We start from the raw sequence: 23347 nt of genomic DNA, 5'->3' as shown, positions 1-23347 counted from the left end.
AAAAATAGAGACAGCGGCGAATGAACTTTTCGTGACGGCAGGGGATTTGTTTTCATTATTAACTTCGGTTTACATTGGCATTTGTTTTGAAATCAATTTTTTGGGTGCTTTGAATCATGAAACAGTTAAATCTAGCAAATGTAATTAAAAAAGCAAATAACGAATTCAAATGTCATTGGTCAAAAATAATAGCAAAATCTACATGAAAAACCTTGAGTAAAATTTTTTTCGCATTTATAACAACTTTAAAGATATAGTAAGTTTGAGCTTTTATGTACACACCAAAAAATCGTATCTTGTTTGACTTACACCCAGAACTTAATTTGAAAAATTAACAATTTGTAACCGATTTAGCGACAGTATTAATTGCAAAGTTTTTTTTCGCATAAATTAAAAAAAATTTACAGTAAAAAAACTGATTCTTGAATCTTTCACCAAAGCCACGCTCTAGTGCTAAAGTGAATGCTAAATAATTAGTTTAATTTATAAAACATTTTCCAAATCTATCAAAACACATTTAACATCAATTATTTTAAAAACTTTTACAACATCCAAGCAAAAACGAGCAAAAAAATTTACAATCAGAAAACTGGGCCATTCAATTTATCTAAAGATCAATCGTTTGCAAAAACAGCAATTTCCAGCTATATCAGCCAAACAATTACATGGAATCAAATTTTCAAATAATAACTCTATACCAGATTTTTTCTTCTTGAAAACGAAAAAAAAAAGATGTTTTCATCAACTTGTTTTCCACTAAGTCTCACTAACACCAATACCTTTTTGTTTTTCATACCATGCTCAGATTTTGCAAAGCAAACTTTGGTACGACCAAACTTGTGCAAGCCAGTTCAAGATTTTACACCAAAATTTATGAAATTTGAAGTCTGGTTCGGACGCGGCAAATCTTGAAAAGTCTAGACTTAAAATGTGGACACTGATTACTGTTTGATAAGAATGTATTTCCAGTGGTACAAACAGCTTATTAAAAATAGAAAAATCCACGTATCCATTGATTTGTTTTGAGGCAATATATAGTGAAACTACGAGCACAAGTTGTAACCCGAGGGTTTAGTCATCAGTAGTAATTGTTCGGACAAATTAAAATTTGCAGGAGCTTTTTTTTGGATGAGCTTCAATTTTTTGGTTTTGCCAGCAAAAGCAGGTAGCAGAAATCAACATTGGAGTGGGTTGAGAAGTAGGTCATAATAAAACTCTTTCAGCAGTGAATAGAACGACACAGTAGTGATTAGTTACGTGAAAACACTCATTAAACACCGCTAGCAAATATGGCAATTTTTTTTTTGAACTAAAGTTTTTCAAGGAAACGATTTTTTATTCAAAAAAATCAACTCCATTTCTGTCTGAAACCGAAAACAAACTACTGTGTTATTCAATTTGTTGTCCTTCAAATCTCACTAACACCAACATCTACAAGTTCGCACCCGTACCTTAAAAAGCATTTAAGAAAAACTTTTTTCTCGAGTCCAAAATTTTTTTCTTTTGTTTTCCCAGCAAAAACAGGTACCAAAAATCATCAATGGACTGGGTCGAGTGGTAGGTTATAATAAAGCTCTCTCAGTAGTGATAAGAAGGACACAGTAGTGTTAAGTCACGGAAAAGCTCTCATTAAACGCCGGTAGCAAAATTAGCAAACTTATTTTATGAATATGGGTTTTTCAAGCGAAAGACAAAAGTTCTCCTTAAAAACTAACCACATTTCTGCCTAAAAACGAAAACACAACGCTTTTTTCATAAATTTGTTGTACAATGTCTCACTAGCACCAGTACTTACATAACCGCACCCGCAACTTAAAGAGCATTCACGAAATAAGTTTTCCTTGAATCCAAAAATGCATAGAAAGAAAGCTTTCAAAACTCTATTGAATTAAACTTATACAGAAATGTTTTTGATGAACTACAGAGCGAAACAATTTTTTGAATAGCAATTTTGAAAATCTGCAATTAATTTGAACTGTCTTGTTTTGACAAAAAACTAAAGAGCAAATATGAAAGAAAATGGTTCGAAGAACAACCAAAAATTTGTTTACAAACGCTCCAAAATTGTTAACAATTTTTTTGATTTCAATTGAAAGGAACAAGTTTTATCAATCATGTCAAAAATTACTCCACGAAAACATGTTTTTTGTTTTTCAAAAAATATCTTCAAAAACAACAGACACTTTTGTTAGATAAAACTTGTGAATGATATTTTGTGCCCATATTTACCAAAGGAAAATTTGGTATGACATGACTTTTGCAGAACAATTTACAATTTTGTCTTTAATTTTTGGAGCTTTAGAGTCTGGTTGCAGCTATGCAATTTTAATCAGTGTTCGGACGCGGCAAGACGTGAAAAATCTAGACTTATAAATGCGGAAAATGATTATCTAATAAGAAGGTATTTCCAAAGATACAAACAACCTAATGTACATAAAAAGATCCACGTATCCATTGATAAAATTTTGAGGTTAAAAATAGTGAAACGAAGAGCACAAGTTGTAAACCAAGAGTTTGGTCATCAGTAGCAATTGTTCCGACGATTCAAAACTTGGACGAAATTTATAGATTTTATCTTTAGTTTTTGGAACTTTAAAGTCTATTTGCGTCTATGCAATTTTGTTTTGGGTTCGGACAGGTTCGAGTGGTACGTCATATTAAAACTCTTTCAGTAGTGATTAGAAGGACACAGTAGTGATTAGTCACGCTACAATTCTCATTAAACCCCGCTAGCAAATTAAGCAAATTCATTTTTTTAATCCAGTTTTCTCAAGGAAAAGGCGAAGTTTCCCCTTAATAAATAACCACATTTCTACTTTAAAAAACCAAACGGTGTTTTCACCAACTTTTGTCCCCTTATTCTGACTAGCACCATTACCTACATTTTTGCAATCGTAACTTGATGAGCATTCGCGAAAAAAGGCGAAAAAAGTTTTCCTTGTGTCCAAAATTGCATATGAATATAATTTTCAAAACTCTGTTGGAAAACATTATGCAGAAATGATTCTGACTAACTTCAGAGCGAAATAGTGTTTTGATTACAAAAATTCAAAACATTCAAATAAGTTTTTTTGATAAAAACTGTGAACGATAGTTTATGCCAAGACTTTCCGAAGCAAACTTCGGTTTGATCAAATGTTTGCAACAAAAGTCAACAATTTTTGTTAGGTTTTTGGAGATCAAAAGTCTGGTTTGGATGCGGCAAAAATCGAAAAGTCTAAACTCAAAATACGGGCACTGATTATCTAATAAGAATGTATTTCCAAAGACACAAACAACCTAATATATATAGAAAGGTCCATGTATCCATTGATAAAATTTTGAGGTTAATAATAGTGAAACTACGAGCCCAAGTTTTAAACCAAGTGTTTGATCATCAGTAGCAATTGTTCCGACAATTCAAAACTTGGAGGAACTTTATAGTTGGCTACACTTGGTTTTTTCCGAGCAGCAGCGGGTACCAAAAACCATCAATGGACTGGGTCGAGTGGTAGGTCATGAAAAAGCTCTTTCAGTCTTGATTAGAACGACAAAGTAGTGATTAGTCACGCAAAAATTCTAATAAAAGACCGCTAGCAAAATTATCAATTTTTTTTTCTGAACCCAGGTTTTTCAATAAAAAAACAAACGTTCTCCCTAAAAAACCACATTTCTGCCTAAAAACTAAAACAAAACGCTAGTTTTATCAACTTGTTGCCCACTGTCTCACAAACACCAAAACATACTTAATCCCAACCGTAACTTGAAGAGCAATCACGAGTCCAAAATTGTATGAAAGAAAATTTTCAAAACTCAAAAGTATACAGATTTGATTTTGATGAACTTCAGAGCAAAATAATTTTTGAATGCCAAAACTGAAAATCTTCATTTAAATTGCACTATTTTGTGTTGACAAAACCTAGAGAGCAAAAACTGAAAAAAATTGCTTCAAAGAACAACCGAAAATTTGTTTTCAATCGCTCTAAAAACATACACAATTTATTACCGAAAATTGGTTTTCAAACTCTCGAAAAACATTCAAAATTGTGAATGATATTTTATGCCTAGATTTACCAAAGCAGACTTAAAGACTTAGGTAAAGACTCATCAGACTTAAGGCAGACTTATAGACTTAAAGACTCATCAAAAACTTAGGTAATAAATAACCACATTTCTACTTTAAAAAAACCAAACGGTGTTTTCACCAATTCTTTGTCCCCTTATTCTGACTAGCACCATTACCTACATGTTCGCAATCGTAACTTGATGAGCATTTGCGAAAAAAGGCGAAAAAAGTTTTCCTTGTGTCCAAAATTGCATATGAATATAATTTTCAAAACTCTGTTGGAAAAATTATGCAGAATTGTTTCTGACGAACTTCAGAGCGAAAAAGTGGTTTGATTACAAAAATTCAAAATTTTCAAAAAATTTTTTTTTTGATAAAAACTGTGAACGATAATTTATCCCAAGACTTTCCGAAGCAAACTAAAAAGAAGATAATTCCGAAGACACAAAAATCCTAACATACATAGAAAGATCCACGTAATCATTGATATGGTTTAGAGGTAAAATATTGTGAAACTACGAGCACAAGTTGTAATACAAGAGTCTAGTCATCAGTAGTTTTTGTTCCGACAATTAAAAGTTGTAGGAACTTTACCTTGGGGTGGGCTTTAATTATTTTTTCTTTTGTTTTCCAAGCAAAAACAGGTACCAAAAATCATCATTGGGCTGGCTCGATTGGTACGTCATATTAAAAATCTTTCAGTAGTGATTAGAGGGACACAGTAGTGACTAGTCACGCTAAAACTCTCATTAATCGCCGCTAGCAAAATTAGCAGATTTATTTTTGATCCAGGTTTTTTGAGGTAAAGACGAATTTTCTCCAAAATAAATAACCACTTTTCTGCTTAAAAAGGAAAACAAAACAAATTTTTTATCAACTTGGTGTCCACTAAGTCTCACTAGCACATTATCTACATGTTCGCACTCCTCAATTGAAGAGCATTCGCAAAAAGAGTGTTCCTTGAATCCAAAATTGCATAGAAACAAAATTTTCAAAACTCTGTTCGAAAAATTTATTTGAATTGTTTTTGATGAACTCCAGAGCAAAATAGTTTTTGAATGCCAAATCTGAAAATCTTCACATGATTTTTTTTTTATAAAAGCTGAACAATAATTTAAAAGCTGAACAATAATTTATGCCCAGTTTTTCCAAAGCAAACTTCGGTTAGACTAAAATTTTGCAACACGTGTCTTCGAATTTTGTTAAGTTTTTGGAGGTTTAAAATCTGGTTTGGACGCGCCAAAAATCGAAAAGTCTAAACTCAAAATGCGGGGACTGATTATCTCATAAGTATGTTTTTCCAATAACACAAACAGCCTGTTATACATAGAAATATCCACATATCCATTTAAATGATTTTGAGGTAAAATATAGTGAAACTACGAGCAAAAGTTGTAACCCAAAGTTTAATCATCAGTAATAACTGTTACGACAATATGAAACTTGGAGGAACTTTATCTTCGAGTGGGCTTTAGTTATTTTTCTTTTGTTTTTCAGTCAAAAACAGGTACCAAAAATCATCACTGGACTGTTTCGAATGGTACGTCATTTTAAAGCTCTTTCAGTAGTGATTAGAAGGAAACAGTAGTGATTAGTCACGCTAAGACTCTCATCAAACGCCGCTAGCAAAATAAGCAATTTTAATTTATGAATCCAGTTTTTTCAAGTAAAATACGAATTTTCTCGCTACTAAAAACCACGTTTCTGCCTAAAAAGAAAACAAAACGGTGTTTTCTTCAGTTTGTTGTCCACTAAGTCTCACTTACACCATTACCTACATTTTTGCACCGGTGTACGATGTTTTATGCCCAGGTTTTCTCAAGCAATTTTTCGGTTTGACCAAACTTTTGCAACACATGTCGACAAAATTTGTTACGTTTTTGGAGATTTAAAGTCTGGTATGGACGCGTCAAAACCTGAAAAGGCTAGACTCAAAATTATTACCTAAAAAGAGGATAATTAAGATAATTCCGAAGACACAAAGTTCCTAATATACATAGAAAGATCCACGTAACTATTGATATGGTTTAGAGGTAAATTATAGTGAAACTTCGAGCACAAGTTGTAATCCAAGAGTTTAGTCATCAGTAAAAATTGTTCCGACAATTTCAAACTTGGAGGATTTTTATCTTCGGGTGGGCTTTATCTATTTTTCTTTTGTTTTTCAGTCAAAAACAGGTACCAAAAATCATCACTGGACTGTTTCGAATGGTACGTCATTTTAAAGCTCTTTCAGTAGTGATTAGAAGGAAACAGTAGTGATTAGTCACGCTAAGACTCTCATTAAACGCCGCTAGCAAAATAAGCAATTTTGATTTATGAATCCAGTTTTTTCAAGTAAAATACGAATTTTCTCGCTACTAAAAACCACGTTTCTGCCTAAAAAGAAAACAAAACGGTGTTTTCTTCAGTTTGTTGTCCACTAAGTCTCACTTACACCATTACCTACATTTTTGCACCGGTGTACGATGTTTTATGCCCAGGTTTTCTCAAGCAATTTTTCGGTTTGACCAAACTTTTGCAACACATGTCGACAAAATTTGTTAAGTTTTGGAGATCTAAAGTCTGGTATGGACGCGTCAAAACCTGAAAAGGCTAGACTCAAAATTATTACCTAAAAAGAAGATAATTGAGATAATTCCGAAGACACAAAGTTCCTAATATACATAGAAAAATCCACGTAACTATTGATATGGTTTAGAGGTAAATTATAGTGAAACTTCGAGCACAAGTTGTAATCCAAGAGTTTAGTCATCAGTAAAAATTGTTCCGACAATTTCAAACTTGGAGGATTTTTATCTTCGGGTGGGCTTTAGTTATTTTTCTTTTGTTTTTCAGTCAAAAACAGGTACCAAAAATCATCACTGGACTGTTTCGAATGGTACGTCATTTTAAAGCTCTTTCAGTAGTGATTAGAAGGAAACAGTAGTGATTAGTCACGCTAAGACTCTCATTAAACGCCGCTAGCAAAATAAACAATTTTAATTTATGAATCCAGTTTTTTCAAGTAAAATACGAATTTTCTCGCTACTAAAAACCACGTTTCTGCCTAAAAAGAAAACAAAACGGTGTTTTCTTCAGTTTGTTGTCCACTAAGTCTCACTTACACCATTACCTACATTTTTGCACCGGTGTACGATGTTTTATGCCCAGGTTTTTTCAAGCAATTTTTCGGTTTGACCAAACTTTTGCAACACATGTCGACAAAATTTGTTAAGTTTTTGGAGATTTAAAGTCTGGTATGGACGCGTCAAAACCTGAAAAGGCTAGACTCAAAATTATTACCTAAAAAGAAGATAATTAAGATAATTCCGAAGACACAAAGTTCCTAATATACATAGAAAGATCCACGTAACTATTGATATGGTTTAGAGGTAAATTATAGTGAAACTTCGAGCACAAGTTGTAATCCAAGAGTTTAGTCATCAGTAAAAATTGTTCCGACAATTTCAAACTTGGAGGATTTTTATCTTCGGGTGGGCTTTAGTTATTTTTCTTTTGTTTTTCAGTCAAAAACAGGTACCAAAAATCATCACTGGACTGTTTCGAATGGTACGTCATTTTAAAGCTCTTTCAGTAGTGATTAGAAGGAAACAGTAGTGATTAGTCACGCTAAGACTCTCATTAAACGCCGCTAGCAAAATAAGCAATTTTAATTTATGAATCCAGTTTTTTCAAGTAAAATACGAATTTTCTCGCTACTAAAAACCACGTTTCTGCCTAAAAAGAAAACAAAACGGTGTTTTCTTCAGTTTAATGTCCACTAAGTCTCACTTACACCATTACCTACATTTTTGCACCGGTGTACGATGTTTTATGCCCAGGTTTTCTCAAGCAATTTTTCGGTTTGACCAAACTTTTGCAACACATGTCGACAAAATTTGTTAAGTTTTTGGAGATTTAAAGTCTGGTATGGACGCGTCAAAACCTGAAAAGGCTAGACTCAAAATTATTACCTAAAAAGAAGATAATTAAGATAATTCCGAAGACACAAAGTTCCTAATATACATAGAAAGATCCACGTAACTATTGATATGGTTTAGAGGTAAATTATAGTGAAACTTCGAGCACAAGTTGTAATCCAAGAGTTTAGTCATCAGTAAAAATTGTTCCGACAATTTCAAACTTGGAGGATTTTTATCTTCGGGTGGGCTTTAGTTATTTTTCTTTTGTTTTTCAGTCAAAAACAGGTACCAAAAATCATCACTGGACTGTTTCGAATGGTACGTCATTTTAAAGCTCTTTCAGTAGTGATTAGAAGGAAACAGTAGTGATTAGTCACGCTAAGACTCTCATTAAACGCCGCTAGCAAAATAAGCAATTTTAATTTATGAATCCAGTTTTTTCAAGTAAAATACGAATTTTCTCGCTACTAAAAACCACGTTTCTGCCTAAAAAGAAAACAAAACGGTGTTTTCTTCAGTTTGTTGTCCACTAAGTCTCACTTACACCATTACCTACATTTTTGCACCGGTGTACGATGTTTTATGCCCAGGTTTTCTCAAGCAATTTTTCGGTTTGACCAAACTTTTGCAACACATGTCGACAAAATTTGTTAAGTTTTGGAGATCTAAAGTCTGGTATGGACGCGTCAAAACCTGAAAAGGCTAGACTCAAAATTATTACCTAAAAAGAAGATAATTAAGATAATTCCGAAGACACAAAGTTCCTAATATACATACAAAGATCCACGTAACTATTGATATGGTTTAGAGGTAAATTATAGTGAAACTTCGAGCACAAGTTGTAATCCAAGAGTTTAGTCATCAGTAAAAATTGTTCCGACAATTTCAAACTTGGAGGATTTTTATCTTCGGGTGGGCTTTAGTTATTTTTCTTTTGTTTTCCATGCAAAAACAGGTACCAAGAACCATCATTGGACTGTTTCGAGTGGTACGTCATATTGAAGCTCTTTCAGTAGTGATTAGAAGGTTACAGTAGTGATTAGTCATGCTAAAACTCTCATTAATTGCTGCTAATAAATAACAACGTTTCTGCTTAGAAAAAAACGAAATGGTGTTTTCTTTAACTTGTTGTCAACCAAGTCTCAATAATACCATTACCTACATTTTCGCACCGTGTGAGATGTTTTATGCCTAGGTTTTCCCAAGGGATCTTTGAATGATCAAACTTATGCAAGCCAGTTCAAAATTTTATCTTCTTTCATTTGAAAATTAAAATCTCGTTCGGATGCCGCAAAAATCGAAAGGTCTACACCTAAAATTTAGACACTGATTATTTAATAAGAAAGTAATTCCGAAGGTACAACAGCCTATTATACATAAAAAGATCCATGTATCCATTGATTTGATTAAGAGGTAAAATATTGTGAAGCTACGAGCACAAGTTGTAACACAAGAGTCTAGTCATCAGTAGTAATTGTTCCGACAAATTAAAATTTGGAAGAACTTTACCATGGGTGGGCTTTAGTTATTTTTCTTTTGTTTTCCAAGTAAAAAAGGTACCAAAAATCATCATTGGATTGGCTCGAGTGGTACGTCATATTCAAGTTCTTTCAGTAGTGAATAGAAGGATACAGTAGTGATTAGTCACGCTAAAACTCCCATTAATCGCTGCTAGCAAAAAAAACAATTTTATTTTGTTAAACAAAATTTCTATAGGAAAAGACAAATTTTCTCCATAACAAATCACCGCGTTTCTGCTGAGAAAAGAAAATAAAATGGTGTTTTCTTTAACTTGTTGTCCACTAAGTCTCAATAACACCATTACCTACATTTTCGCATCTGTATGAGATGATTTATGACTAGATTTTCCCAAGGGATCTTTGAATGACCAAACTTATGCAAGTCAGTTCAAAAATTTATCTTCTTTCATTTGAAAATTAAAGTTTGGTTCGGACGCCGCAAAACTTGAAAAGTCAACACCTGAAATTTAGACACTGATTATTTATTACGAAAGTAATTCCCAAGGTACAACAGCCTATTATACATAGAAAGATCCATGTATCCATTGATACGATTTAGAGGTACAATATTGTGAAGCTACGAGCACAAGTTGTAACACAAGAGTCTAGTCATCAGTAGTAATTGTTCCGACAAATTAAAATTTGGTACAACTTTACCTTGGGGTGGGCTTTAGTTATTTTTCTTTTGTTTTCCAAGCAAAAACAGGTACCAAAAATCACCATTGGACTGGCTCGAAAGGGATGTCATATTAAAGCTCTTTCAGTAGTGACTAGACGGATACAGTAGTGATTAGTCCTACTAAAATTCTCATTAACCGCTGCTAGCAAAAAAAGCAATTTTATTTTGAGAATCCATTTTTCTAAAGGAAGAGGCGAAGTTTCCCCTAAATAAATAACCACATTTCTACTTAAAAAGAAAAACAAAACGCTGTTTTCTTCAAATTGTTGTCCACTAAGTCTCACTTACATCATTATCTACATTTTCGCACCCATGTATGTTATTTTATGCCCAGGTTTTCCCAAGCAAACTTCGGTTTGACCAAATGTTTGCAACACATGTCGACAAAATTTGTTAAGTTTTTGTCCACGTTTGGACGCGTCAAAAACTGAAAAGGCTAGACTCAAAATGATTATCTAAAAAGAAGATAATTCCGAAGACACAAAGTTCCTAATATACATAGAAAGATCCACGTAACCATTGATATGGTTTAGAAGTAAAATATTATGAAACTACGAGCACATGTTGTAACACAAGAGTCTAGTCATCAGTAGTAATTGTTCTGACAAATTAAAACTTGGAGTAACTTTACCTTGGGGTGGGCTTTAGTTATTTTTCTTTTGTTTTCCAAGCCAAAAAGAAGGTACCAAAAATCATCATTGGACTGGCTCGAGTGGTACGGCCGGCATATTCAAGTTCTTTCAGTAGTGATTAGAAGGTTACAGTAGTGATTAGTCACGCTAATACTCTCATTAATCAATGCAAAGCAAAAAAAAGCAATTTAATTTTGTGAATCCAGTTTTCTAAAGATAAAGACGATTACCAAGCAAAAACAGGTAACAAAAAACATCATTGGACTGGCTCGAGTGGGACGTCATATTAAAGCTCTTTCAGTAGTGACTAGAAGGATACAGTAGTGATTAGTCCTACTAAAACTACCATTAATCGCTGCTAGCAAAAAAAGCAACTTTATTTTGTGAATCCAGTTGTCTAAAGGAAAATGCGAAGTTTCCCCCTAAATAAATAACCACATTTCTACTTAAAAAGAAAAACAAAAGGTGTTTTATTTTTCAAATTTTTGTCCACTAAGTCTCACTTACATCATTACCTACATTTTCGCACCCATGTATGATATTTTATGCCAAGGTTTTCCCAAGCAAACTTCGGTTTGACCAAATTTTTACAACACATGTCGACAAAACTTGTTAAGTTTTTGGAGATTGAAAGTCTGGTTAGGACGTTGCAAAAATTGAAAAGTCTAGAATCAAAATGCGGGCACTGATTATCTAAAAAAAATAATTCCAAAGTCACGAACTTCCTAATAAAAATAAAAAGATCCACGTAAGCATTGATATGGTTTTGAGGTAAATTATAGTGAAATTTCGAGCACAAGTTGTAATGCAAGAGTTTAGTCATCAGTGGTAATTGTTCCGACCATTTTAAACTCGGAGGATATTTATCTTCGGGTGGGCTCTAGTTATTTTTTTTGTTTTCCAAGCAAAAACAGGTAAAAAAAACAATCATTGGACTGTTTCGAGTGGTACGTCATATTAAAGCTCTTTCAGTAGTGATTAGGAGGACACGTAATGGTTAGTCACGCTAAAACTCTCATTAAATGCCGCCAGCAAAATAAGCAACTTTATTTTATGATTCCAGTTTTCTAACAGCAAGGCCGATTTTTCTTCCTAATAAATAACCACATTTCTGCTTAGAAAAGAAAACAAAACGGATTTTATGCCCAGGTTTTCCCAAGGGAACTTAAACATTTGAACTGGCTTGCATAAGTTTGGTCATTCAAAGTTGATATGATTTAGAGGTAAATTATAATGAAACTACGAGCACAAGTTGTGACCCAAGAGTTTAAACATCAGTAGTACTTCTTAGGAAAATTAAATTCGCAGGAGCTTTATATTCGGAAGAGCTTTAGTTATTTTTCTTTTGTTTTCCAAGCAAAAACAGGTACCAAAAACAATCATTGGACTGGGTCGAGTGGTAGGTCACAATGAAACTCTCTCAGAAGTAATAAGAAGGACACAGTCGTGATTAGTCACGCAAAAACTTTCATTAAACGCCGATAGCAAAATGAGCAAATTTAATTTATGAATCCAGGTTTTTCAAGGGAAAGACTTCTGCCTAAAAACCAACCACATTTTTGCCTAAAGACGAAAACAAACAAACGCTGTTTTCATAAAAATTGCTGTGCACTGTCTCATCTACATCAGTACTAGCATAATCGCACCCGTAACTTGAAGAGCTTTCTCGAAATAAGTTTCCTATGAGACCAAAAAGGCTAGTAAGAAAGTTTTCAAAACTCTGTTGCAAAAAAACTATACAGCATTGTTTTTGATGAACTACAGACCGAAAATTTTTTTCAATAACAAATTTCAAAATCTGCAACTAAATTGACTTTTTTGTTTTGACAAAAACTAGAGAACAGAAACTGAAAGAAAATGCTTCAAAGAACAAACAAAAATTTGTTTACAAACGCTCCAAAATTGTTAACAATTTTTTAAATTTCAATTGAAAGAAATGTGTTTTATCAATCAATTCAAAAATTACTCCAGCAAACTATGTTTGAATTGTCAAAAAAAACTTCCTCAAAACAGCAGACACTCTTGTTTGAAAAAAATTGTGAATTATATTTTAAGCCCAGACTTACCAAAGCAAACATTAGTATGACCCGACTTTTGCGAACAGCTCACGATTTTATCTTTACTGTTTGGAGCTTTAAGGTCTAGTTGCGGCTATGCATTTTTGTTCTGCGTTCGGACCCGGCCAAATTGTTAAGTCTTTGGAGATTTAAATTCTAGTTTGGACGCGTCTAAAACTGAAAAGTCCAAACTCAAAATGCGGGCACTGATTATCTAAAAAGAATAGAATTTCAAAGACACAAACTTCCTAATATACATAGAAAGATCCACGTAACTATTGATATGGTTTTGAGATAAATCATAGTGAAACTTCGAGCACAAGTTGTAATCCAAGAGTTTAGTCATCAGTAAAAATTGTTCCGACAAGTTTAAACTTGGAGGATTTTTATCTTCGGGTGGGCTTTGGTTATTTTTCTTTTGTTTTCCAAGCAAAAACAGGTACCAAGAACCATCATTGGACTGTTTCGAGTGGTACGTCATATTGAAGCTCTTTCAGTAGTAATTAGGAGGATACGTAGTGATTAGTCATGCTAAGACTCTCATTAAATGTCGCCAGCAAAATAAGCAAATTTAATTTATGAATCCAGGTTTTTCAAGGATGAACTACAGACCAAAAAAATAAGAATTTGATAAGAAAGTAATTCCGAAGGTACAACAGTCTATTATACATAGAAAAACACATGTATCCATTGAAATGATTTAGAGGTAAAATATTGTGAAGCTACGAGCACAAGTTGTAACACAAGAGTCTAATCATCAGTAGTAATTGTTCCGACAAATTAAAATTTGGAAGAACTTTACCTTGGGGTGGGCTTTAGTTATTTGTCTTTTGTTTTCCAAGTAAAATCATAATTGAACTGCCTCGAGTGGGACGTCATTTTAAAGCTCTTTCAGTAGTGACTAGAAGGATAGAGTAGAGATTAGTCCTAGTAAAACTGTCATTAATCGCTGCTAGCAAAAAAAGCAATTTTTTTGTGAATCCAGTTTTCTATAGGAAAAGTCGAAGCTTCCCCTAATTAAATAACCACATTTCTACTTAAAAAGAAAAACAAAACGTTGTTTTCCTCAACTTGTTGTCCACTAAGTCTCACTTTCATCATTACCTACATTTTCGCACCTATGTATGATATTTTATGCCCAGGTTTTCCCAAGCAAACTTCGGTTTGACCAAATGTTTGCAACACATGTAGACAAAACTTATTAATTTTTTGGAGATTGAAAGTCTGGTTAGGACGCTGCAAAATTGAAAAGTCTAGAATCAAATTGCGGGCACTGATTATCTTAAAAGAATATAATTCCAAAGTCACGAACTTCCTAATAAACATAAAAAGATCCACATAACCATTGATATGGTTTTGAGGTAAATTATAGTGAAACTTCGAGCACAAGTTGTAATCCAAGAGTTTAGTCAACAGTAGTAATTGTTCCGACAAATTAAAATTTGGAGGAACCTTACCTTGGGGTGGGCTTTAGTTATTTTTTTTTGTTTTCCATGCAAAAACAGGTACCAAAAATCATCATTGGACTGGCTCGAGTGGTAAGTCATGTCATATTAGGGCTCTTTCATTAGTGATTAGAAGGATAAAAAAGTGATTAGTCACGTTAAGACTCTCATTAATCGCCGCTAGCAAAATTATCAGATTTATTTTTGAATCTAGGTTTTTCGAGGGAAAGACGAATTTTCTCCCTATAAAATAACCACATTTCTGCTTAAAAAGGAAAATAAAACAAAATTTTCATCAACTTGTTGTCCACTAAGTCTCACTAGCACCATTATCTACATGTTCGCACTCGTAAATTGAAGGGCATTCGCAAAAAGTGTCCTTTGAGTCCAAAATTGAATAGAAACAAAATTTTCAATCAGTATAATTTTTGAATACCAAAACTGAAAATTTTCAAATGATCTTTTTGATAAAACCGAGAGTTTAATCATCAGTAGTAATTGTTCCGACAACTGGAAACTAGGAGAAATTTTTTCTTCGGGTGGGCGTTAGTTATTTTTCTTTTGTTTTCCAAGCAAAAACAGGTACTAAAAATCATCATTGGACTATTTCGAGTGGTACGTCATATTAAAACTCTTTCAGTAGTGATTAGAAGGACACAGTAGTGATTAGTCACGCTAAAACTCTCATTATACACCGCTAGCAAAATGAGCAAATTTAATTTATGAATCCAGGTTTTTCATAAATTAAATTAAAATTAAAGTTGTCGAATTTTTCTCCCTAATAAAAAACCATGTTTCCGCTTAACAAAGAAAACAAAACGGTGTTTTCTTCAACTTGTTGTCCACTAAGTCTCACTAACCACCATTACCTACATTTTCGCACCCATGTATGATATTTTATGCCCAGGTTTTCCCAAGCAAACTTCGGTTTGACCAAATGTTTGCAACACATGTCGACAAAACTTATTAAGTTTTTGGAGCTTGAAAGTCTGGTTAGGACGCTGCAAAATTGAAAAGTCTAGAATCAAAATGCGGGCACTGATTATCTTAAAAGAATATAATTCCAAAGTCACGAACTTCCTAATAAACATAAAAAGATCCACGTAACCATTGATATGGTTTTGAGGTAAATTATAGTGAAACTTCGAGCACAAGTTGTAATCCAAGAGTTTAGTCATCAGTAGTAATTGTTCCGACAAATTAAAACTTGGAGGAACCTTACCTTGGGGTGGGCTTTAGTTATGTTTTTTGTTTTCCAAGCAAAAACAGGTACCAAAAATCATCATTGGACTGGCTCGAGTGGTAAGTCACGTCATATTAAAGCTCTTTCATTGGTGATTAGAAGGATAAGTAGTGATTAGTCACGTTAAAACTCTCATTAATCGGCGCTAGCAAAATTAGCAGATTTATTTTTGAACTCAGGTTTTTCAAGGGAAAGACGAATTTTCTCCCTATAAAATAACCACATTTCTGCTTAAAAAGGAAAGTAAAACGAAATTTTCATCAACTTGTTGTCCACTAAGTCTCACTAGCACCATTATTTACATGTTCGCACTCGTAAATTGAAGAGCATTCGCAAAAAAGTGTCATTTGAATCCAAAATTGAATAGAAACAAAATTTTCAAAATCTGTTGGAAAAAATTACATTTAATTGTTTTTTAAGAACTCGAAAGCAGCATAATTTTTGAATACCAAAACTGAAAATCTTCAATCGATTTTTTTGATAAAACCAAGAGTTTAATCATCAGTAGTAATTATTCCGACAACTGGAAACTAGAAGAAATTTTTTCTTCGGGTGGGCGTTAGTTATTTTTCTTTTGTTTTCCAAGCAAAAACAGGTACTAAAAATCATCATTGGACTGTTTCGAGTGGTACGTCATAGTAAAGCTCTTTCAGTAGTGATTAGAAGGACACAGTAGTGATTAGTCACGCTAAAACTCTCATTAAACACCGCTAGCAAAATGAGCAAATTTAATTTATGAATCCAGGTTCTTCATAAATTAAATTAAAATTTAAGTTGTCGAATTTTTCTCCCTAATAAAAAACCATGTTTCCGCTTAACAAAGAAAACAAAACGGTGTTTTCTTCAACTTGCTGTCCACTAAGTCTCACTAACCACCATTACCTACATATTTGCACCCATGTATGATAATTTATGCCCAGGTTTTCCCAAGCAAACTTAGGTTTGACCAAACGTTTGCAACACTTGTCGACACATTTTGTTAAGTCTTTGGAGATTTAAAGTCTGGTTTGGACGCGTCTAAAACTGAAAAGTCCACACTCAAAATGCGGGCACTAATTATCTAAAAAGAATATAATTCCAAAGACACAAACTTCCTAATATACATAGAAAGATCCACGTAACTATTGATATGGTTTTGAGGAAAATTATAACGAAAGTTTGAGCACAAATTGTAACCCAAGAGTTTAGTCATCAGTAGTAATTGCTCCGACTATTTTAAACTCGGAGGATCTTTATCTTCGGGTGGGCTCTAGTTATTATTTTTTGTTTTCCAAGCAAAAACAGGTACCAAAAACCATCATTGGACTAATTCGAGTGGTACGTCATATTAAAGCTCTTTCAGTAGTGATTAGGAGGACACGTAATGGTTAGTCACGCTTAAACTCTCATTAAATGCCGCCAGCAAAATAAGCAACTTTATTTTATGAATCCAGTTTTCTAAAAGCAAGTCCGAATTTTCTTCCTAATAAATAACCACATTTCTGCTTAGAAAAGAAAACAAAACGGTGTTTGCTTCAACTTGTTGTCCACTTAGTCTAATTAACACCAATACCTACATTTTTGCACGCGTGTAAGACATTTTATGCCCAGTTTTTCCAAGGGAACTTTGAATGACCAAACTTATGCAAGCCAGTTCAAATTTTCATCTTAATTTTATTTATAAATTAAAGTCTGCTTCGGACGCCGCAAAGCTTGAAAAGTCTACACCTAAAATTTAGACACTGATTTATCAACAAGAATGTAATTCCGAAGGTACAACAGCCTATTATACATAGAAAGATCCACGTATAATTGATATGATTTAGAGGTAAAATATGATGAAACTACGAGCACAAGTTATGACCCAAGAGTTTAGTCATCAGAAGTAATTGTTAGGAAAATTAAATTTCGCAGGAGCTTTATATTCGGAAGAGCTTTAGTTATTTTTCTTTTGTTTTCCAAGCAAAAACAGGTACCAAAAACCATCATTGGACTTGGTCGAGTGGTAGGTCACAATGAAACTCTCTCAGAAGTGATAAGAAGGACACAGTCGTGATTAGTCACGCAAAACTCTCATTAAACGCCGATAGCAAAATGAGCAAATTTAATTTATGAATCCACGTTTTTCAAGGGAAAGACGAAATTTCTGCCTAAAAACTAACCACATTTCTGCCTAAAAACGAAAACAAACAAACGCTGTTTTCATAAAAATTGCTGTGCACTGTCTCATCTACATCAGTACTAGCATAATCGCACCCGTAACTTGAAGAGCATTCTCGAAATAAAATTGAGACCAAAAGGGCTATTAGGAAAGTTTTCAAAACTCCGTTGCAAAAAAACTATACAGCATTGTTTTTGATGAACAGACCGAAAAAAAAATTTTAATAACATATTTCAAAATCTGCAACTAAATTGACGTTTTTGTTTTGACAAAAACTAGAGAGCAGAAGCTGAAAGAAAATGCTTCAAAGAACAAACAAAATTTTGTTTACAAACGCTCCAAAATTGTTAACAATTTTTTAAATTTCAATTGAAAGGAATGTGTTTTATCAATCAATTCAAAAATTACTCCAGGAAATTATGTTTGAATTGTCAAAAAAACTTCCTCGAAACAGCAGACACTCTTGTTTGAAAAAAATTTGTGAATGATATTTTAAGCCCAGACTTACCAAAGCAAACATTAGTATGACCCGACTTTTGCGAACAGCTCACGATTTCATATTTACTGTTTGGAGCTTTAAGGTCTGGTTGCGGCTATGCATTTTTGTTCTGCGTTCGGACCCGGTCAAATTTTTGCAACACATGTCAATAAATTTTGTTAAGCTATTGGAGATTTAAAGTCTGATTCGGACGCGGCAAAACTTGAAAAGTCTTGACTCCAAGTGTGGACAGTGATTCTTTAAATAAACGTATTTCCAAAAATACAAACACTTAATTCACAAAGAAAGATACACGTATCCATTGATAAGATTTGAGGTAACCAATAGTGAAACTACAAGGAAAAGTTGTAGACAAGAGTTTAGTCATCAGTAGTAATCGTTCCAGCAATTGGAAATGTTGAGGAGCTTTATATTTGGGTAGGCTCTATTTATTTTCTTTTTTTTCACCCAAAAGCAGGTACCAAAAATGATCAGTGGTCTGCGTCGAGTGGTAGGTCATTTGAAAACTTTTTTTAGTAGTATTTGTAATAACACCAAAAATTTCAAAACAATTTGCTCAAGTGTTGAGAAAAAGCGGGTGCGTTTTTTCAATTTTTGGTCTAATTTTTGGTAAAAAAAAGCGTGAAAATTCCATTCAAGCCGTAAGCAGAGTTTGCAAAGCTCCATTTGTGAAAGAAATCGGTCAAAAAGTTTTAATTTTTTAGAATTTTTCATATTTTTTTCGTTTTTTTTGTCTTGCACCGACAAAAACTGTTGACAAATTTGTCTATTTTACTATGCTTGTCAAATTTTGTTAAATTTCAAGCTTTTGTTCCGATCATTTTCTCACACCAAGCCTAAAAACGACACTAATATCTAATATGAAAAAACTATACTTTTTTGGTAAATTTTTATGAAAATGGTCGAAACATTCTGTGCTTTCTGCACAGCAACTAGCTATCTTTATTCAATTTTACTATCAGAAAAATTAAAGATTAATTAGTTTTTTAGTCTTTCAGATGAAAAAAAAGTTTCCGATTTTTTAGAAGAAAAACTTGATATTTCTTTCCAGTTTGTGAGCTGCCACTTTCCTGAAAAATGTTGTTTTATAATTTAGCTAGTTGTTTTTTAATACAGGCTGTATCACGGAAATATAAAAAAAATACGTTCAAATAATGTTTTTGGCAGAAAATCTACGTGTCTCTTTTCTGAGAGCATCTGTTTCCTTTAGGACCGCAAAACCAAAGAAACCACAGGTTGATCTAATTAATGTTTTGCACGGGGCCCAGGAATTGAGACGACAAGCAATTTAGATGACTATAAAAAACGGACCTTCGATAATAACTCTTTGTCAAATTTGAGGATGAAAACTGGGCCAACAAAACTTTTTCTTTAGAATGAATTTACCCAAAAACAAAAAAGGTACATGATCACAGATCTGGTCAAAATGTTGATTGTTAGTTAATTTTGAAACATTAAATCGAAAAACGATTTTACATTTTCGAAAGGCATAAATTGTACAACTGTGGTTATAATAACCTGATTTGTGGCTGGACAACCAGTGTATACTCAGCCAAAAGTTAATTTAAGCCTGTTAACAAATTTCACGCAATTTGCACGCAAGTTATCTTCTAAATTCTGTTATTTTCTGGTCGTCTAATTTGCTTGTCGTCTCATTTCCTAAGCCCCATTTCGCACATCACAGTGTAACGTTTCTACATAAACGAACAAGAAGAAGCACATTGGGTCGGCAGGGGTCGAATCCCTGAGTAAGGGTTGAACCCCTGTCCCGCTAAATCCGCTACTGGTTAAGCATATGTAAAATTAGTATCTAGTAACGAATCCTTACAGATTCCAAATTCCTGACCACTCAAAGTGATGTCCCCTCCCTTTTTGCAATCAATTTACATTCACTTGTGGTCGGGCAAGGCTAAATTTTTCCAAGCGACATCTCTGATGTGCGAAAGTACACTAGTTCTACGAGGAATGCTCGTAGCAAAAACCTGGCAAAAAGGTTCTATAAAGACTTTGGCACAGAAAATTTTTGTAAGATAGTACAAGCGAAAAATATTTACGAGATCTCGGAAAATCAGTTAGGTCATTCTTTCAAATTCCCGCTTTGAGAAAGTTTAGGTCGGCCCATCATAGTTTCAAAAAACTTCCACTGCCCGCCCTCAAAAAGTCTACCTTGAAACTTGTTCGGTGCGTCAGTCGAAGAAAATTCTCGAATATTTGTGCTCGTGTGCTTTTTTTATTTTTAAAGTAACATTCTTTGACTGAAATGACGCCTTCAAACGAAACCGACATTTTTCTTACAGCAAAATTTTAAAAAGGTTTGAAAATTGCCAATTTGGGACAATTGATAGAAGCGGCAGAATCAGTTACTTTGTACTTAGAATTTCGATGAGAACGATGTCAGAAAATTGAAAACAATCTTTTTCAATCAAAACCGGCTGCATCCAATTAAGTGGCAGTCGGAATAATCAAGCCTTCGCCCTGATGCAAGCAGACAGTTTTCTGAAAAAACTTCACATCTGGGAAACTAAATAGATTTCACCAGTTAGATTTGGAGGTCACGAAAAAAACTTTTGGGAGTACCGTGATATCACCAAGCTTAGGGTGGAGAACTTGAAATTTGAGAAACTTTCTTGAAATAAGATTTCCTAAATGTTTTGAAAAACGTACAAAAATCATATCTCAACACAGAGACGAAACTGAGCTTCGTACTACTTGCAATACAACAAACACAGGGTTAAAACAGCCCGTGCACAAGAACTAGTAAAAAGGATTTCCAAAGATGTTACATTTGAAAAAAAAAGATCTAGAAAAACGAAATATTTTTAAGAGGTTCCAATGGTGTTGAATTTACGAATTTAAAAATGAGGCGCACGGGTCCTGTATATTTCAGAAACAAAATTGGAAAATTGTAGGAAACAAGATAAATGTATGTAAGCCGACGGAACAAAAGCCGGCAGCCAATAAGCTGATATTAAACCTAAATAATTCAACTAAATTAAATTGATAAAAATCATGTACTGCCCATATACTATCCACCAAGTTCAAATATGCACTGTGTACTGAAGGCAAGGAGGTGTACACATTTAGGAGACTAAAGCGAGAGCTTAATCGACAAAAATAAAGCCGAAAAACCATCAACCAAAAAACAAAAATATCGAAATTTTATAATTATGCATGCAAAAGGATCTATCAAAAAGTATAGAGATGCATTTGAGAAAAAACATACCGAGACAAAAAAATACAAAATTAGCATCGAAATAAAATTTACCAAGCAGTAACAATGCCCAAAAATATCTGCGCAGAAAATTTTCAAGCTGAAAAAAGCTTCAAAAAAAGTTGAAACTAATAGAAAATTTTAAATTTTCCCGCTCCTTCAAAACACACACACACAGAAAACTTTTTGCTTAGCAAATGGCGGAACGAAAAACCGCAGAGGTGGTGTAAAACATGTCGAAACATATTAAGCCAAAAAATGATTAAAAATCTGAAAAAAAAGTTTCCAACAAAGTTTGAAACAAACAAAAAATTTCAGGTTAACCTCTACCTCAAAACACACACACGCACATAAAAACCATTTATTTAATTGAACGGCTCAGTAGGAGGTCACTAAGCCTTTATAAACATTCGAAAAGCTGAAATATTTAAAACACTAAGAAACTTATAACATGCCTATTTTTTGCAACAGAGAAGAAGAGGATTTGATTTACAACCAGGACAAGGAGATGAAGGAGTCCACGAGCGAGTCTAGTACCCGATTGCAAAACCCTTGCTTATAGCATGGGTAAGAACTATAGGAGACCAGATTTTTAATTCATGCGAGTTGATAGGGTTGATAGTTTAAAATTTTGTTATATCCAAAAATTCGAATAAAAATTTAAATCATGAAAAACGTTGTATATTCAGAAAAATCGAAAAAAATATTGATCACGCACAATTAAAGGCAAGCTGTGCAATAGCTGTGAGTGTCACATCATCTTACCAGCGGACTGAAATTTCAAGTTTTGATTTTTTTGAGTCTTTCAAAAAACTGAGAAAAAACGTCAAACCTCGCATACAGAAAAAAATTTGACTTGTATCTTTGAAAGTCCTTCAACATCGCCCCATAGAGCCTTAAATTTTCAAAAATCACGAAAAAACGTCACATTTTTTAAGCCAAAACTGTTTGAAAGTCATATTTGGAAGCCACAGCAGCAGTAATATGAAAGCAACCCGTAATAGCGGTAAAAGAAAACCATTTTTTCCAAATTTCTTCAAAATAAAAAGTTAATTGAAAGTTTTTGAAAACCTAAAAACCGTCATATTCCGGAGCGATTTGAGCAGTCCTATTTGTAGGCAAAACTCGCAACCCCTGCATAAACCTTGACAGCGCCCCATCATGGGGCTCGTAGATTCAAGTTTTCTTTACAATTTTATATGTAAGCCATTTGGAAGCTAAGGAAAATCAAAGAAATTATCATATCTCGTAAGCTAAAAGGATTTGATCATTCAAATTTTTGGGCCAAATTCACAATCCCTGAGAAAATCGTGAAATTTTTATGCACGTTGAAAATGTACGATGCTCGTGGAAAATTGAAATCCATAGCTGGTGGGGATAAAAAGACCAAATTGAACACATTTTAAAATGTCGACTTAAAATTTTTGAACGCTGCACAACATATTGGCATTATTATGTCAAAATAGTGATTTCTCAAACAAGGATAATTTAAAACACCCGTTATAAAAAGTATAGATAGTTAGAAAATAGATGGATGGATGAGTGAGTGGCAGGCCGAATGGATGGGTGGCAGGCTGGATGAATGAAACGCAGGCTGAATGTATGGAAGGATGGATGACTGAATACGACCCCTTGGACTACCCTACTAACCTTCTGCCTTGCCCTCATTCCCCATACCCACTGGTATAGTTACAGCTCAACAGTTGGGCCTTACAATTGGTCAAGCATTCATAAACTGGAACAATAAAAAGAATTGCAATTCCTGACATAGTTTAAGCGTGCGACAAATTCTTTCGTTAAACATGCAAGAAAATATGTTGAAATCTTAAACAGAGCGATGGCGAAGCCCGCATTTAAAATTACGAAAGAATAAAAATTATTCATGTTTTCCCAAACTTTACACTTTTGCTGTTCCATGGCGGAGTCTGCAATTCTTTTACAAAGAAAATGAACTGAACTCAAAACAATGAT

This window comes from Symsagittifera roscoffensis, chromosome 4 (assembly GCF_963678635.1).
Source record: "Symsagittifera roscoffensis chromosome 4, txSymRosc1.1, whole genome shotgun sequence".
Lineage (NCBI taxonomy): Eukaryota > Metazoa > Xenacoelomorpha > Acoela > Convolutidae > Symsagittifera > Symsagittifera roscoffensis.
Note: the sequence above shows the minus strand (reverse complement) of the source record.